Source organism: Tympanuchus pallidicinctus, unplaced genomic scaffold (assembly GCF_026119805.1).
Source record: "Tympanuchus pallidicinctus isolate F22 unplaced genomic scaffold, pur_lepc_1.0 scaffold31, whole genome shotgun sequence".
In the NCBI taxonomy this organism is placed as follows: Eukaryota; Metazoa; Chordata; class Aves; order Galliformes; family Phasianidae; genus Tympanuchus; species Tympanuchus pallidicinctus.
Window position 1 is genome coordinate 8318233 of NW_026294749.1, and position 17272 is coordinate 8335504.

The window sequence follows — 17272 nt, forward strand, 5'->3', positions numbered from 1 at the left end:
AATATGGAAGCCACAGCAGTTCACCTGGAAGAGATGGGGATCAGCAGGGTCAGAGATGCAGTCAGACAAGCCATTCTCCCTCTGAATGTGAAAACTTGAGAAGGAAGCAGTCTAATCTGTGCAAATTACAAGCTTTTGCAAGAGTTGGCTAACTGAGCTCCATACAGACGCTGACCATAGAAACTGAATGCTAAAAGGATTTGGGGGGACCGATTGATCAAAGTTGTATAATTATATCTTACCTAGAATAAATAACCCAAATAGAAGGAAATTAGCATGTCTGGTTACATCTGGAGAAAAGCAGCTGACTGATTTTGTCCATTAACACCCCTAGCAGACTCTGAAGGAAGATAACAAAACTTAGGGCTATGGAAATGGTGAACGGTCTGGAGGGCAAGGCATATGAGGAGGCTCCAAAGGGGCAGTATCACCAAAATTACCACCAGCACTTCATGAACGCGGCTTAAGCAGGGAAGGAGGAGACAGGACAGTTGAACTGTAGCTCAGACATCAGTGCCTGCTGGGCCAGGCTTAACAGATTGCAGTTTAACACAGACTTAGAGGGTTTTTAATTAACAAAGCAATGAGAAAGAAACAAAGGGAATTACGCTCTCGTGAACACAGCCAATATTACCTCTGTGTTTTTCTTGATCTCTAGGCAGTCTTCCCGAGGAAGGCAAAATAACTCTAATAAGAGTGTATCTCATCTGTGAGTCTGAAAGGCTTCCCACAAAAGTTGTATGTGTCTGATTTAGCATTTATGTTATTGTTCTGAAAAGCAGAAAAGACAGAAGTGTTTAGGCACCAGATTGTCAGTTTCTGAGGTAAGGGCTGTATTTTCTATGTATGTTTGCAGTGTCTGGAATAACGCCTGCAAGCTAAGTAAGAGGTAGCTACTGAGATATATACATCAAATACGTATTTGGATACCTCACAAACTATGAACAAGAACTGAATAAAGCGTTTTTTAATATCTAAAATGTCACTATCAGGAGGAATCATTTGTTTCACCAGCAGTAGTTCCAAGGATGGATATACAGATAGAAAATCTTGCTAAAAGTAATGCTGACTGACATTTAACGATTATAAATCAGCTAAGGCCTCATGCAATTATCCATTGCTACACTCTGCTTACACACACTGTACTCGTGATCAGGGAAAATCAAAACTAGTCTCCTGAGATAGAAGTATTCCCTACTTGAACAGTACTCATCTGTCTGTGTTCACATTGAAGATATTCTGTAAATCTGACTTTTTTTTTTCTCACAAGCACTGAAATATGCCATCCACTCTGAAGTTAGTGGGTGTTCATCGCAGGTGAATTTCTTCTACCTCCTTTAACACTGAGGTCCTCCACGTAGATTTAATATTGCTTGCAAATACTCTGTGGCTACTGTTGAAAAAATAGAGCCTTCCAAAGGTGGCTTAAAATGAAGTAATGCTGTGCAATACTAATACAGCAAATCCATCACTCATTTCTGCCTCTGTGTTGTTTAAGTATGCTACCAAATGAGTCCATTACATGAATCCTTATATAGATCTGTCTGTATCCTTCAAGGATGAAGCTAAACTGTACGTGATATGGTGGATAATACATCTTTTGTTGCTGTGTGGGTAAGTACAATAATCAAAACTATTTAGAGGATAATTGGAGCGCTCTATCTTAAAAGGCAATAATCTGGTTTCCAAGGGGACTAACCATGAGGCCAAAAGCCTGTAGTTTATCTCAGTGTAGGAATGGGATCATTATGGAAGAAAACAGAGCGCCCATCGAATTCAATTACTCCAATTGTATTACGAATGTAAAAGAGGAATTTGTGTTTATCCAAAAAAGGAAAGTTTCCCACTCTTTCATCCCACTTGGAACCTACTCTGGAAACTCTTGGTTCCCTGTGAACTACAATGGGGGTTTTGTGCTCTGAAAACTTGCAAGGTTTCTCCTTTGCTGATTACCCAACTACCTTGTAAGCCCTCTCTCATCCTACACAATCAGCACGCTGCAACTCGTCAGGCTGTAGTTATTCACTCAGTAAACTTACACAGCTACAACTTGCTGATAGTTTTGCAATCAACCAAAATGTGATTGAAAAAAACAGCACTGTTTGGAGGATGATAAAACATTTGAAAAGTATGAGTTGACTACAGTAAAACCTGTCTTCTTTGGGGAAAATTAGAAGTTATTTTGGATTTCCAACTGAAGATGCTGGGGGTGTGCCAGGCTGAGATGCTCTGCCTGACCAACAGAGCTACTTGCTGGGCTGGTGTTTAATTAACCACTGTAATCATCTGCTCTTTACAACAGGCTATAGCATTTTACAGGCCAGATCATCTACTATTAGAGTTTGTTGTAAAGTTGTACCTTTCTTCTTAGCAATGTTTTTACCTTCTCCCTCTTTGTTAACAGGTTTCCTTTTCTCTTCTTCAGTAACTTGGAGTCTTTATTAATTGGATCCTGTTTGGGATTTTCAGTTTTCCATACGTCTGCGACCAGATCACATTGATCAGCCTGCATTAAAAATAAATGTGTCTGAGCCTATTTTGCTATTCTGTTTCAAATACAGACATGTGTGAGGGTCCAGCAGACTGGATTATTGAACTTTGCTCAGTATGCTCTGGATATACTTTGGCAGCTCTGCTTGTGGCACTCAGAAGGCAGGCTGAGAAGGCAGCACCAGTGCATTTTAAGGAGGTTTATTTTATGTAGAGAATTGCATGAGGTATCACTGCAACTATAGGGACTGTATAAACCAGCTTACTTCTCACAGAGAACTGTGAACAACTGACCATAAGAAAAGAAAAAATACATCCAAGGCTGTTTGCCACATAGCTTATTTCTGAAGTGTTAGCAATTTCTATGTAGTGACCCAGAGGGAGACATTTTGACCTTCTGAAAACTCTGAATTTGGTGCAGCCTTAGTAAACTATGTCTACTCTCTGGAAAAGGAATGGATGGACAAATTCATCAGAATAAATCCCATAAGGTAGCTGAAAAGGCCCTCTGCAAATCCAGTCCAGGTCTCCAGATGGGACTGGCAGCCTGATGATCTACTGCCAGTCCCTCTGATAGATGATCAAAACAAGCATTCATCAAGAGGGCCACATGTAATTTTGCATACACTTTCACTGCTGCTTGGTGACATTCTGTCAAGGCAGGACAGCTGTTGCTTTCTAAGCCAGCCAAGGGAACTCTGCCCTGCGCGGCTGGCACAGCAGTGACTTCAGGTTTCAAACTGGAGAGGGAAGGCAAAACAAGAATTCCCTGACCCTCCTTTTTAATAGATCTTTGCAGGTGTGGAATAAATACTGTAAAGATTCTTTTTTCTGACTTCTTGAATTTTGCAAACTGAAAAACATGCTGGGAGCTGACAAAGAAGCCCTGCTCCGTCAGGCCTCCACAAGCTGTTTCCTCTTCATGCTCTGCCAGTTGGGCTTAGATCTGTAGGAGCATTTAGATCCTCAACCATTATAGATTTTATCAAGAAATAGGCATTGTGCAGCTGAACCTCGCTGTATATTTACCGAGTGCAGAGCTTTTTCCATCACGCAGAGTTTGGAGTATGGGATTTGAGGAGATGCTGCGAACTGTCAGAACCTGCTCTTCAAAGTACAGACAACAGCCATTCAACAAAACATTGCAGAAGTTAACTAAGAAATATCTCAATTTCTCCACACCTCCCATAGAGACACATGATGTGGCTGGAAGAGAGCAAGCCCTCTACAATGCCTGTCTGATACAATGCTTGTTTTAGTGCTGTCAGTGCCTCACTTTCAGGGGAAATAAATGTGAATTTGCTTCCCTGGAAGTTTGCTAACAGAAGGGCTTCCAACACCGCTGTAACAGACCTCAAAAGGTAGCAGAACTGTTTTACTGCAGAAGAAGCATGGTTTTAGAGACAACAAGAGTTCTGAAACCATATCGTTCTTGACAGCAACACTCAGAATAGGAAATAGCACAATGCTGCCCGATAAGCGCTTAGTAAAAGTTGCCTTTTAAATGGCAATTGGTAAATGCCAGGGGCAAGGTTATAAAGCAGCTCGTTAGCAGCTGAAGTGTTCTCCAGCCACTTCTGTCTCCCTTTCACAACGGGAGGCGATTTCTGACTTCAGAGCACAGATATGTTCGGCAGATACATCCTTTTTCCCGCATGGTAAATAAGTGTCTCAGAAATTCTGAGCCATTAATCTCATCAAAACCAGGTACTCAGATAGGATTAGAAAAATATATGACACAAGTCACCTAAGAATTGTTGCTAGCTGTATGAACCAAACAGACACCCCCTGCAGCGAAAAAAGCACTGTCTGCTATTGCTGCCATTAGTTGGTCTCCTTGAACAAGTGTGAAAGGAATTAATTTATCTAGTATTTTTAGATAACCCTTTCTCCTCGGGTCAAATGCCAGAGACAGGTGCATTCCCTTAACGATTTTACTTAGCCATTCCATGAACTGTGTTTGGGTTAAAAAAGTATATTCTCATGACAGTGACTAATGGAGTAATTTTTGTATGCCCGTGATTACTTCTGACTGGTGAGTGAGGTGAGCACATCTCCCTCAGCTCCCCATGCTCCAGCTGCTTTTCCACACGCAGGTCCATCCTGGGCAGGTCTGCCCAGGCAGAGACAGGGAAGTACTTCACTCAGCAGCAAATGGACTGAGCCCAATTGCTCTACAGGCAGGGATTTTCTGCTTTTCTCTCTAGGCCACCTAAAATGGAGTCCAGCAGAAGCGATACAAAGATACTGTGTCTTATGGAATACATAAATAGCCTTGGTATTCTAATAATCAACCAATTCAAATGCCATGTAGCCTCTGAAACAGAGGAAAGTTACTGATCCAACACTTTCACAGACTGAAACATGGGTTTGTTCCAATGCATTATCTGCACAAGGCTGAATGTGAAGGCGGGAGCTCCCAAGTCCTGTGCTTGGGATTTGGGCTTGCATAATCAATGAATATAAAGACGCAATAAATAAAAGAATTAGGCAAAACAGGCTATGATAACAAAAAGAAAATAGATAGAAAGCTTACCCCTATCCTGGGCTCAGTCACAAAACTCCAGCAGAGCAGATCTCCAGCAGAGACCCTTCCCCACTGGCAGCCAGCTCTTCAATAGGTCTAGGAGAGGTGCAGCCAGGCTCCCCCCCTTCCGGCACACAGCTGAATTGCCTTCACCTGTGCTCCTGTGGCTGACTCAGTGCTCGCCTCAGGTGGTCAATCAGAGGTTCAGGCCTGAACTCAGCAGTTCCCATACAGGGCTTCACTATATATTGTCCTTTTACGCACCAAACACTGCAAAAAGGCACCAGAGAAAATTAAGAGAGGTAAGTGGTCTTTTCCAATGAGACACCTTAAATGTGAGGTTAGCATTTGGCTGAGGCTGTGCACAGAGGTTAAAACATGTGACTGAAAATTATGAAACCTAGGCTTTATTTGTGGCTGCCACAGACCAGTTATGGTCTTGGGGATGTTATGTGCTCAACATTTTCCATTTCCCCACTTGGGAAAGCTGATCCTTATCCTTGGTATATATGTGCAGTTTTGTTTCTTGCTGTTTACAGTACGTGCTTTGACGTATGCATGCAAAAAGCATTTTGAAAAAGAAGTTTATAAATGCTGATTGCCACGTTGCCAATGCTTTCAATTTCAGGTGAACTTTTTCTCAAGATCAAAATAAAATCAGTCTTTCATAGGACATTTTTTTTTACCCATCTAGAAATCTGCAAAGTAATAAAAAAGGTTGCAGGAAATTTTTGTTTTGTTTACAAAAACAATATTAACTTGCATTTTTCTGCTACCCTATAATGTATCAGCATTATCACTGCTGGGGAAAATGCTTTCTCTGCTCTTCATCCCTAGAATCACAGAATCACAAGGTTGGAAACGACCTGCAAGATCATCTAGTCCAACCACCCTCCCATTCCTATCAGTACCACAAGCACTAAAACCATCTCTCGTAGCTCCTCATCCAGATGCCTCTTGAACACTACCAGGGATGGCGACTCCACCACCTCCCTGGGCAGCCATTCCAGTGCCTGACCACCTTTTGAGAGAAAAAGTTTCTCCTAATGTCCAACCTAAATCTCCTCTGGTATAACTTCTGGCTGTATCCTTGGGTCCTACAGAACATGCTCGGGTCCATCCTACAGAACATTCCTCGGGTCCATCAGAACATGCTGAGTGTTTGCCCACCACCAAAAGCCACATTCTCTTGAGCTCAGATTTATTCCTTCATCTTCATCCTGCCTAAACAGCTTGTGTCTTGTTTTGTGAGTCACGGCAGTCAAACCAAATTCCAGGCACAGACCTGGGTCAATCTGCAAGGTTAGATGTTGAACTCATATGGGAAAACCAAGTTCACCTCCTGTGCACACTTACTTGACACAATTCTGAATCACTTTCTCTAAAATGTCTCTCTGTATAAAAAATACATAATGTTATGCAAGTGAAATCTATGCTAATTCACTAATTTCTATGCAGAACTTCAGACATAGCCCTATATCTTTTATCAGAACAGCCCTAGCTGGCTTTAATGCTTCACTTACGCTGTATCAAAGCTCATATGGTATTTGATATAATTTACTTAGTGCTTTCAGTGTAAGCTTCTTTCCAAATTGTTTCCTTTAAATGAACCGTTGCTTTAATGCTGTAAATATTCAGCAAACATCAATATTATGCCCAGTACAATGCGGTTTGGTGTGCCAGTGCCAGGTTTTCATAGATTGCTGCTTGTATGTGCCAGTTTTAAGACAGGCTTTTAATAAGCTCAAAAAATATTCATGGGATTGGTCTCAAAATATCTCTAGTGGAATAATCAAGCTTGTAAGAGGCTGCAGAGAATAACAACAATTTTATTCGAGGAATTCCAGCTCAGACACTCAGTCAAAACAATTCCTAGCTCAGCCTCATTAAGCAGGTCTCAAGCTGAATGTCCAGATGACAGAGGCAGATCTGAAGGGCTGCTTAGGGCTTGTCCAGTCCTGGCACCAGGACCTTTGCAGAGATTGTATTATCACCAGATGGAGCGACTTCAGTCTTCTCACCAGTCCCAACCTCCATGCTACCAGCATATTTGCAGTTGCCCTTGACTCCACTGCACCCAGGTATCCCAGCTTACCTCTATGAGCTCTCATCAGCTAAATTTCAGGCTGACTGCAGTCCACCTTCCTACCATCCCACATATTGACCATAGATGATATAGTCATCTCAGGCTTGGCCTGTCCAAAAACCTCAGCTACTCTCAGGACTCAGGATAGACACCATCCACTGATGCAGAGTGAGAAATCCTGGGGAAGTCCCCAGGCACTGGGATCTACAGAGCACAGCCCTGAGCCTGAAGAGCCCAGGCAGTGGCTGCAGGCCATCACTTGTAGGACTGCAAAATGGGGAAAGAGGGCATCATAAGTTAGGATGGTACAAACAACAGAAGAGCAAGATTTTTTATTTTAGCCAGAGAATAATATAGCACTTGAAAGGAGAAACAATTTGGGAAGTGAAATCAAAAGTGAAGGTGAGCAGGGGTTGCCCCCTGGCTCTCGATGTCCAACATAAAGAGCTCTTCTGTGCTACCAACCCATTATTTTTATATTTCAGAAATTCTAACAGTTCTGCAAATGAGAAGTGAATCAAGCTTGGAGTTCTTGGGGATGAGAAAAGAACAGAAGAAGAACAAAGATAAAGCATAAGAATACATGAAAGGTACTCCAGTTGATCGGAAGGAGTGTGTGTTGCAGCTTTCTGGGAGGGAATGGTTCTTTAAAGCCAATGTGACAATCCGTCATGCTGTCTTCCTTCTTCTTTTTTCTTTCTTTCTTTCTTTCTTTTTTTTAAGAGAGAGAAAGGATGCAAAACAGAAAAAACCAAACCTGCTATTTACGTAGCCTTTCTGTGATGCGGTTGGATTAAATTTAGATTCAGGAGGAGGTTTTTTATTTTTAAAGCCCTGTCACCACACAAATATGGACTTTATCATAATATAATGCTACTCTCCCCGTTGCTAAATTAAGGATGGAAGTTTGAGGAGCTTTAGATAACTTGTACATGTTCACACAGGATTGAGCAGGCTCTGGAAATGAACCAAGGTCTCCTGAGCTTTGATCCAATATTTTATTGTAAGATCATCTTTCACTGAGATTATATTTGTTGTCTTGCTTGCATACAGACACAACAATAACAGAATGAATGCACTAAACTTGCACAGAAATAAGAAAGATTTTGAGGGACGAGAGTCCAGGGGAGGGCCAAAAAGATAATGAGGGGCCTGAAGCATCTCTCATATGAGGAAAGGCTGAGAGAACCTGGGACTGTTCAGTCCGGAGAAGACTGAGAGTAGATCTCATCAATTTAAAAATAACTGAAGTGTGGGAGTCAAGAGAATGGGGCCAGGTTGTTTTTAGTGGTGAGCAGCAATAGAACAAGGGGCCACAGGCAATGGGGCTCAAAACGTGTGGTCAGAAATCGCTTGTTTGGGTGTTCATTTTTCTCATCTATTTCTGGATTTGCCTGAGGTAAGTTTTTTCAGCCTAAAGAGAACCTGAAGTTTGGAATGTTTGACAAGCTTTACAAAACTGATGAGGATTTCTTCTGAACACTGGCTGCTCAGTGAGCTGTCTTAGATATTATGGAGCTGTAGAGCAGAGAATATAAGTGTTATTTGCTGGAATCAAAACATTAATTGGGTCCTGTGATAAATTAATTTATACCTTTAATGAAGAGTGGTATTTTCCTTTGATGTGCAGGAAAGAAAGTGCCCTAAGAATCAAAAATGTTTGTTAAGTTTGCTGCAGAAGGCAATCTCTCCTCTTTTTGAAGTATTTTGCTTTAAGGGGGTGAAGCTTTTGAACTGAAAAAATGTTCACTGAGCTTAATGCCTCTTGTCAGACTGTATGCTTCTGCCTCTCTGAGTAACACAAAATAAAGTCAAACTGGAAAATACATAACTTCCTGCATGATCTTTCTTCTATTTATTAATCTCAGAGGAAGAGAGTTGACCAAGAAAAATAATCTGAGGTTCTTTCTCACTCTTGGATTTATTTTTTAAATCAAGTCTGGGCTGAGGCTTTATTTCTTCTCCCACTTTCTCTGGCAGCGTTCAGTGCACCTGTAGCTGCTGCAACTGCTTGGGTCTCAGAGCCAAAGGATGGCTGCAGGCAGTGAAAATACTGAAACATTTCATGATTAAAAAGAACTCGGGAATATTTTCTGGCTTAAACAACGGTCACTCCTGACAAACAAATTACCTTATGTATTAACAAAGAACTGTAATAAAGAATTACGAAGGACTTACAGTGGAGTTGCAACTCTGAACTGTGCTCTGGTCTTCTGCTGATAGGTGTCAAAGGAACTTGATGTAACATCAAGTGCATTGGATTAAATAGGATTCCATTTATCACATTTTCCCAGTGATCAACCCAGGACTCTCAGCTGTGGATGAAAACCAAAGCCTAAAGTTAGTTTAGCTGGACTGATGAAGAGTAATTCCCAACACTATGCTCTGGAGATCATCAGGTTCTGATTTAAATTTGCAAATCTGGATTTGCACACAGCTCAGGAACAGAGCAGGCTCAGCACACAAATCAGCAAGACTAAATGATCAGAGCTCAGGATGTGAGAGAGCTTAACAAGTGACCGTTCTCATAGCAAAGGTCATTTGCAGTTCTTTCCAGCTGACTTTCCAGTTGCCTGTATCTCCAAATCTGATTAGGCAAGAAAGAAGGGATGCTACAGCACTCGGGGGAGTAATTCAGAATTCCGTAAACCTGCTTTCTGTTTGTTATTTCACTGCTCCATGAATTAGTGTAAACAAAATGGAAGAAGAGATCTACTATAATAATTGAATCTAGTTCCAAGCAACCAGGCAATCACAAGTGCAATGTCCAGAGCAAACACCATCTCCTTCAACAAATAGTTTAAAACATCTTGTAGTACATGTAAGATTACTCATTAGAAAAAATAACCAGGAATAAGGATCAGGTCAATCCTGGTGTGTATCACAGAGATTAAAATGTACCTGTTTCCCAAAGGGGCATCCAGAAGTGGTGAGATGTGACAATAAATTCACAGCAAAAACAGAAGGTAGAATTAGAGGGCAGCGTTTACTCACCAGAGGGTTCTTGCTACATAACCCCAGCTCAGTAGTTAATACAACTGTGATCTTACTAGACTTATGAAAAAATCCTGGGGACAGTTCTGCTTTTAAAATACAACTAAGGAGCTGAATTTGGCTAAAAGAGGCACAAAACTGTGTTGATTCTTGGCTACTGTTTAATACAGTTATCCACGTTTCTTAGTATCAGGTTTACAATTTCTGCTTAAAGCTGGAAGGATCAAGCCACAGTATTTTTTCTGGGATCCTAAAAATCCCCACTAATCAATGTGGAGCTGCCAACAGCAATTAGTGAACCATTCTTGTAAAGAAATAAACAGCATCAATTACACCAGCTGCTTTCCAGTTCTATCATAGCACATACAAATAATTTTTTTTTAAACGATGAAGAAAGCAGCCCATGCCTCAAGCTGTTTAAGTGATTCAAAATGAGTGTGCCATAGTTCGACTTCCAAAATCATCTTCTTTGCCTTTTTCTCACACACAAAAGGCTAAAGGCATTTTTTTTCTGTTTGAAGAATTCTGTCCTCTGAAATGCATTTTCCTACAATGCAGTAGGCCCTTAATGATGCAAATAGGATTAGGACACTGGAGGAATATTTTATCCTGATTTTTGAATCTCTAAATCCAATATTGTTTGAATGATGCTGGCCCTTCTTGCATTAAACCTACTCCAAAAAAAAAAAAAAAAAAAACAAAACACATTCTGAACTTTCTGTCAAGTACATGCAGAGTCATATGGCTTAATAGAATATCTCTGCTCCTTATAGCACAACATTTATTAAGCTCAGCATTTGAACTTCCGTTGCCACCATATAAATATATAAGAAAAACAATATTTTGGGCTGTTCCTCTCCAGGAAATGCCAGTGTACAAGTCTAAGTAGGCAGCCACAGCCACAAGGTTAAACTGGGACACAACGGAAATCCCAAAACGAATCAGGTCATCCACATAACTGTGGTTCTGCCAAGAAAATTGTATGTCAACCGGACACTGCTCCCAGTGCAGCTATGCTGGTCAAGGTCTCATCTCATCGCTTCCCTGACTTAGACAAGTGGATGAAAACTGACAGAAAAGTTCTGCCCCTGAGCTGGAGTGGGTGGATGTGGGAGTCTGTCAGAGCTGCCACCAAAGGGATGAGTGGACACATATTTGGTGTGGCAACCAGCAGGGAAACTGGCCTTTGCTCTGGCCAGATGCGTTGCTGCCAAGCCAACCATGCTGGCTCTGCTTCTTGAACTACCAAAATATTAAGCCAAAAATCTCCTCCTGCAAGCAATACAATAAAGAAATGCTCACATAAGAGTTCCCTTCCAGTTTGAACTGTGCAGTAAAGGAGGCCTTTGAACATGCTATGATACAAAACCTGTGTTATAGCCATTGCTCCAGATCAGCAGAGAGCAGACTCTGCACTGCACTTTGGTGGTATACAGCCATTTGTGTTACTCCTGAGGTGTCCACATCATGGCTGCAATTCTCCTTTCTGCCTCCCAAAGGAGCAAGGTAGAGAAAAAAGTATTACTGCAATATAGCATAGAGAAGATGCAGAAATGCAGCGATTGCCTCCAACCCAGCACAGCACCTTCACGCTGTCCCCAAATATAATATAGTGCACATACTAATTTTACTGGATGTGTACAGATGGGAAACTGCACAACAACAATACCGTATCTCAGTGAGTCATGGGGTTGAATCTAGCTCTACTACTTTTGGATGTATTTAATGCATTTACATCCAGCTCTGAGCAGATGTTTTTGCACTCAATTTTGAAAACTCCAAAGTTTGCCTGGGTCCTCAGACAGACCCCTCACCAGACAGGGTAAAGGCTTACAACCAGGATTTTACTGTACCAATCAAGTCTACTCAAACTACTTTTACCTTTACCCCTTGTCTCTTTTTTCTGTCCATGCCTTTTGAAAGTACTGTGTCCTAAACTAAACTTTCTGCTTCATCCTCTGCCTACTAAACACACCATCCCCATAATTCAGTTTCCTGTTTTCTTCCAAGTTCACAGTCTTCATTAATTCACTTCCCAGGGATACAGCTTTGCCTAACCTCACTTTTCCTTTCTTTCTCCCCTTAGGTCTCACCTTGCCTTTCCTGCTTCACAGCATTTTGTCTGCACCCAACAGTTCTCTGCCTTTCTTCATGATACCTTCCCATCCCTGATCAGCAGTTGCTTCTTCACCACTCATCTGATTCAGTGCTGGTCTTTCCCACACTACTGCCTCATAATTAATCATTGTGTTATGTCTGTCCCTCTTGCAATGCAAGACCCTCAGAAAATGCAGATCATCTTCCTCCAGTACGTTCAGCACTTACGGAATTAAGTAAATAATGCAAATGGGCACTGGATCATGTACAGCATCACATAGCCCGGACCGTGGCCAGACCACAGACCACGATTTCTATTCACGGCTATTCTATTCAAACAGACCACTGTCTGTTTCCAGGTTTCAGTGCATTCTTTTTCTGCAGCTTCTGAGATAACTAGTGTTTTTCAAGAGCCCAGTTCCTACAACCGTGGCCCCTTTCTTTTTCTTCTCATTTCCTCAGTCTTTTGTGCATCAACAAAGAGACTATAAGGAAGGCACTGCAATTAGCACTTTCTCAGATGCACTTATCTGTTGAGAGCACTCAGCACTGAGCTATCTTCTGCAGGTGGGGAACTTAACCTCCTCTTACCACTTTTATTTATTTCAAGTTAATTGCCAGAAGTGGTAAGCTCTCTGCACTGTGCTCTGAATTCATGATCATGCAAATACTTCAGATGATGGATGGTGTGGCTGTGACAGCTAATAGCAAACCAGAGATGGAACAAGGATTCTCAGAGTCAAAAACAAGAGCACTTGAAGTGCAGACACACAAAAAGACCTTAGTTAATACACATTCAACAGCTAATGATGTCAGATTCTGTTTAGACTTCTCAGATCCATCTTTATGCAATAATATTTTTGATTGTAGATGCAGACATTTGTCTCTGCTCTGTTTTCTGCCTAGCAGGAACAACGTCATACATGCAAGGTGAAACACAGACCATTGTCATAAGACTGTTTTCAGCATTATTGTCACTGGAAGCTGAGAACAGGACCATGAGATGTCCACATCATAGAACAGACTATGACAGGTTCACGCACCAACCAGTTTTCAACTTGTCTGTAGCAAAACAGGGATGGAAACTTTGGTCCTCTCCCAAAAGAAAATCTAATAATAACCATGCTGACACCACAAACCACAATGACAGACAAGTTTGTAGCGTGCAAGGCACTGCGTGAACAAATGCAGTTCCTCTACCAAAGAGCTGACAGTCTGAGGCCTTTGTCCAAAAGCCACGATGCCCTTGAATTGATGTGGTTGAGCGTGCCTTGTGTAAAGCTATATTCTGTTGTGCGTTAGCAGGGTAGAGCCCAGGAAAGCTGATGGTTATTACTGATTTGTGCTAATCACTAATCTCTTTATTCCTTATAGATACTGGGGAAGCATGTGCTGTAAGGAAGGATGCAAGTGGTAGAACTGTGCTGCCCACTGGGCTTTGTGCATGAGGAGCTATACAGGAGGTGGCGCATCTCTGTGAGTACAGCGTTGATTCTCTCAGCAAGCTCCTCCTAACAGTGTTTCTGGTGCATATACTGTTGTAAGAAGCCAGCTGGCTGCCATCTGAGAGCAGATGCCAAGTGGCTGTCAGATTGTCATCTTGAGTTTTAATATTCGACTCGTCTTTCTGTGAATTGGCTTTTGGCCTCTTTTTCCCTAGGAAGAGTTATGTCTGAGCCAAACAGCCTCAGATTTCTCTCTGGTAAAAGAAATGAAAGTATGAGTCACTATCGCTTCTGGTGAAATAATTTATAAATCAGAATTACTGTGCTTTAAGTGGTTTTCCCACTTTTTTTGTAGTTACATAACGTTTCTCCTGTAGTTCCTAAAAGTAGTACTGGAAAAACACATAGCAGCCACTTCAAACAGTTTACTCGTTCAATCTGTCCATTATGTAATTAATTAGAAAAGCTGAAAGAAATATAGTTTTGAGTTTGAGTTCCTGCTGCTCACATTTAAAGTTTTAATAAAAAGGCTGGTTACAATGGTCTCTGATATACTGTCCAGTCCTGGAGAACTGTCACTGGTTTATCTGAAAATGCAGGATAAAAGTTAAATGAAAATGAACTGAAGATTTAACAAAATTGTAGAGCAGAAAGCTCTAGGACAGTTTTTCATAAGCAATTAGTGATCCAAAAGCAGCAGCTTCAAGTAGTCTTAAAGGATTATTACTTTTAGAGAAGGGATTCACATACACTCTGGGAATGGAATCATTTCCAGATACGTCATAGTAGGCAATTCAACTCACTAGTCCTGTGGGAAAATAATACCCTTAAGAGTTCTGGAGACCTGAATAGACAGAAGTTGTTACTGTCGTTGAAGAAAAAAAAGCATCTGCTGGAAAGACACTGACATAAGCAGAAAAAGCATGTTTTCCATAAAAACTGCTTTCTAAAACTACATGGCAGGGCATCACTAAGGCATACTTCCAAGTGACTTGTGCCATCATGTGGGAACCCATTCTCTGTATCAGACCATTGGAAACTGATCATAATTATGTTATATTCCGTTAATGGAGAAGCTCTATACAGGGTGCAGATTTGTTATATTACTTCTAATGCTACGGAAAACCCTACATACATTTCTTTTTATACTTTGAATACTTGCATTTCACTTCTTCTGACAATAAAATATGATTGAAGTTTACCTGGTGACACAAATGCAAGCATTTCCTTCTTCAGTACCTGACTGAATTGGCACCAGGATTCAGAATGAGACCTGAGGATTCGCAAATAGGTACCCTAAAGGCAGGAAGCAAATAGTTGATGCTCGTACTGACCCCAGTAGTGCACAATCTAGAGTATTAAGCAGATGGTAAAGGAGAGAATCAAATGCACACTTGTCTGTATGTTTGCTTCTATTACCCAGAATAAGTTTCACAGGTACTCTTCAGTTTTCATGGGTGTTACTCCAGGAATGAGATGGCTTAGTGATAGATGAGAATCTGTTTGCATGAGTCCAGTTTGGAGTTAGCTTTTAGCTGACACTGCTACAATAGATTAGATCTTTCTCTTTTTTTTTCCTCTCCTTCTTTTCTTTCCTAGTGGTAAGAGGAAACGGGGAAGATTAAAGATGTTTTACATACAATCATAGTTTATGGAAACAGGTTTTAAGCACATGAATTAGAGGTGAGAGAAATGCACCTCACAACACCTGATGAAAAAAATCACAAAAATGTTAAATGACTTGGAAGGTCTAGAAAGATCATCTCCATCTGTGCTGCCAGCTCCCTTAGAACTAAGCTGGGAATGAAGAAATGCGTTTGTTTTCAGGCCTTTCCCAGGAGAAGAGGCCTGATATCCTGACACAGCAAAAACGTTGGGACATTGCTAGCACTCAGCACAATAATCATTTCTATATAGTTCATGTGGTGAGAAATATCGGCTTGGATGAAGAACTCCTTACATCATTTTGGTAGCAACAGTAGAAAATTAAAACATTCAGCTGGAGGCAACAAATGAGAACAAAGAACAATGCCTAGTGCTGCAGCATGCTATTCCTGGGTAGTGGAGCCTGGATTGGCAAAATGTGGAGGCTCCCAAAATAGACACCATTCAGTATTTGTTGCATCCCCAGAGGTGTCATGCCAGGATTTTCTTGAGATTGCTAAATTAAAACGTTCTATCAGCTGAAGGAGTCAAACCATAGTGAAATCAGGCACTTTTTCCTTTAACACTGAACTTCTAGCAAGTTTTCAATCTCCAAGAATTTGTAACAGCACCAAGAAAGAAACCAAAGTGTTTTAAATTGCAGGTGGGATTAAGAGTCATTGGAAAAATAGGTGTCTAAATTATTATGCTTAAAGGCATGAAAAACCAAATGGGGCGTATGCAAGGGTGTACCTGTCCCAGAATTTGGCCAAACTGGGTTTGTGAAAGACTGGAAGATGAGAACAAAGACAAACATTGAACACTGCAGTAGGAAGAAGAGATCCATAGGGAGCTATTTTGTTCAGGACAGCACATACCAGTTTTGTAATAAAGTACATAGGTTGTTCCAAAAGAGATGCCTCCTACTTAATTCCTATAAAGTATAGCAGACACATGTATAATCAAAGAATTTTAGGATGTTATAATCACAAAATAAACAAGAGAGTTAGGCAAAGCAGACTACAATAACAACAGAGAACAAATAGAAGGCTTACCCCTATCCTGGGCTCACTCACAAAACTCCAGCAGAGCAGATCTCCAGCAGAGACCCTTCCCCACTGGCAGCCAGCTCTTCAATAGGTCTAGGAGAGGTGCAGCCAGGCTCCCCCCCTTCCGGCACACAGCTGAATTGCCTTCACCTGTGCTCCTGTGGCTGACTCAGTGCTCGCCTCAGGTGATCGATCAATCAGAGGTTCAGGCTGTACCTCAGCAGTTCCCACACAATAAAAGAACAAAATAACACTAGGTAGAGCAAATTCTCAACTACAAAAACATATTTTTCAACATTATCACATCATTAGCTATGTATTTTCATCAGTGATGAACAAGCGATTCCCCCCCACAGGAGATCCTCCCTTCAGCCCTAGGCATGTAGTGGCTGTGGTCAATAATCAGCTTGGGGCTTTCCTTTTTTCTTTCTGTTCATAAAACATAAGAAGACGTGAGCTGGAATGGGTCAGCTCAGAATCTTTTACTCCAAGCTCTCTTGGGGGTTGGACAGGCTGCAGAAATGGCAGCACAGCACTTGCAAACTTGTCGTTAAGATGCACATCCTAGAATCACTGAACCGCAGAATCATAGAATGGTTTGGATTGGAAGAGGCCTTATGATCAGGGACACCTCCAACTAGACCAGGCTGCCCAGGGCCCCATCCAACTTGGCCTTGAACACCTCCAGGGGTGAGATGTTTCTCTGGTCAACATGTTCTAATGCCCCATCACCCTCCAAGAGAAAAATTTCTTCTAAATATCTGATCTAAAGATATTTTATTTTAGTTTAAAACTATTGCCCCTTGATCTATTACTATCTACCCATGTAAAAAGTCAAGATTAATATTATTTATAAGCTCCCTTGAAGTACTGGAAGGCCACAATGAGGTCTCCTCAGAACCTCTCTTCTCTGGACTGAACAAGCCCAGCTTCCTCAGCC

General features: G+C 41.4%; 1 long non-coding RNA gene across 1 annotated transcript in view; it reads right to left on the reverse strand.

Annotated features, from left to right (window-relative positions):
* Positions 1-627: 627 nt before the first annotated feature.
* LOC128087875 (uncharacterized) overlaps positions 628-17272 on the reverse strand; it is a 65459-nt gene continuing 48814 nt past the window's right edge. Inside the window, exons 2-4 of the long non-coding RNA XR_008210047.1 lie at positions 16339-16482; positions 2384-2506; positions 628-771 (exon numbers count right to left, since the gene is read on the reverse strand). This is a non-coding gene — a long non-coding RNA (uncharacterized LOC128087875). The remainder of the gene's footprint in view (positions 772-2383; positions 2507-16338; positions 16483-17272) is intronic.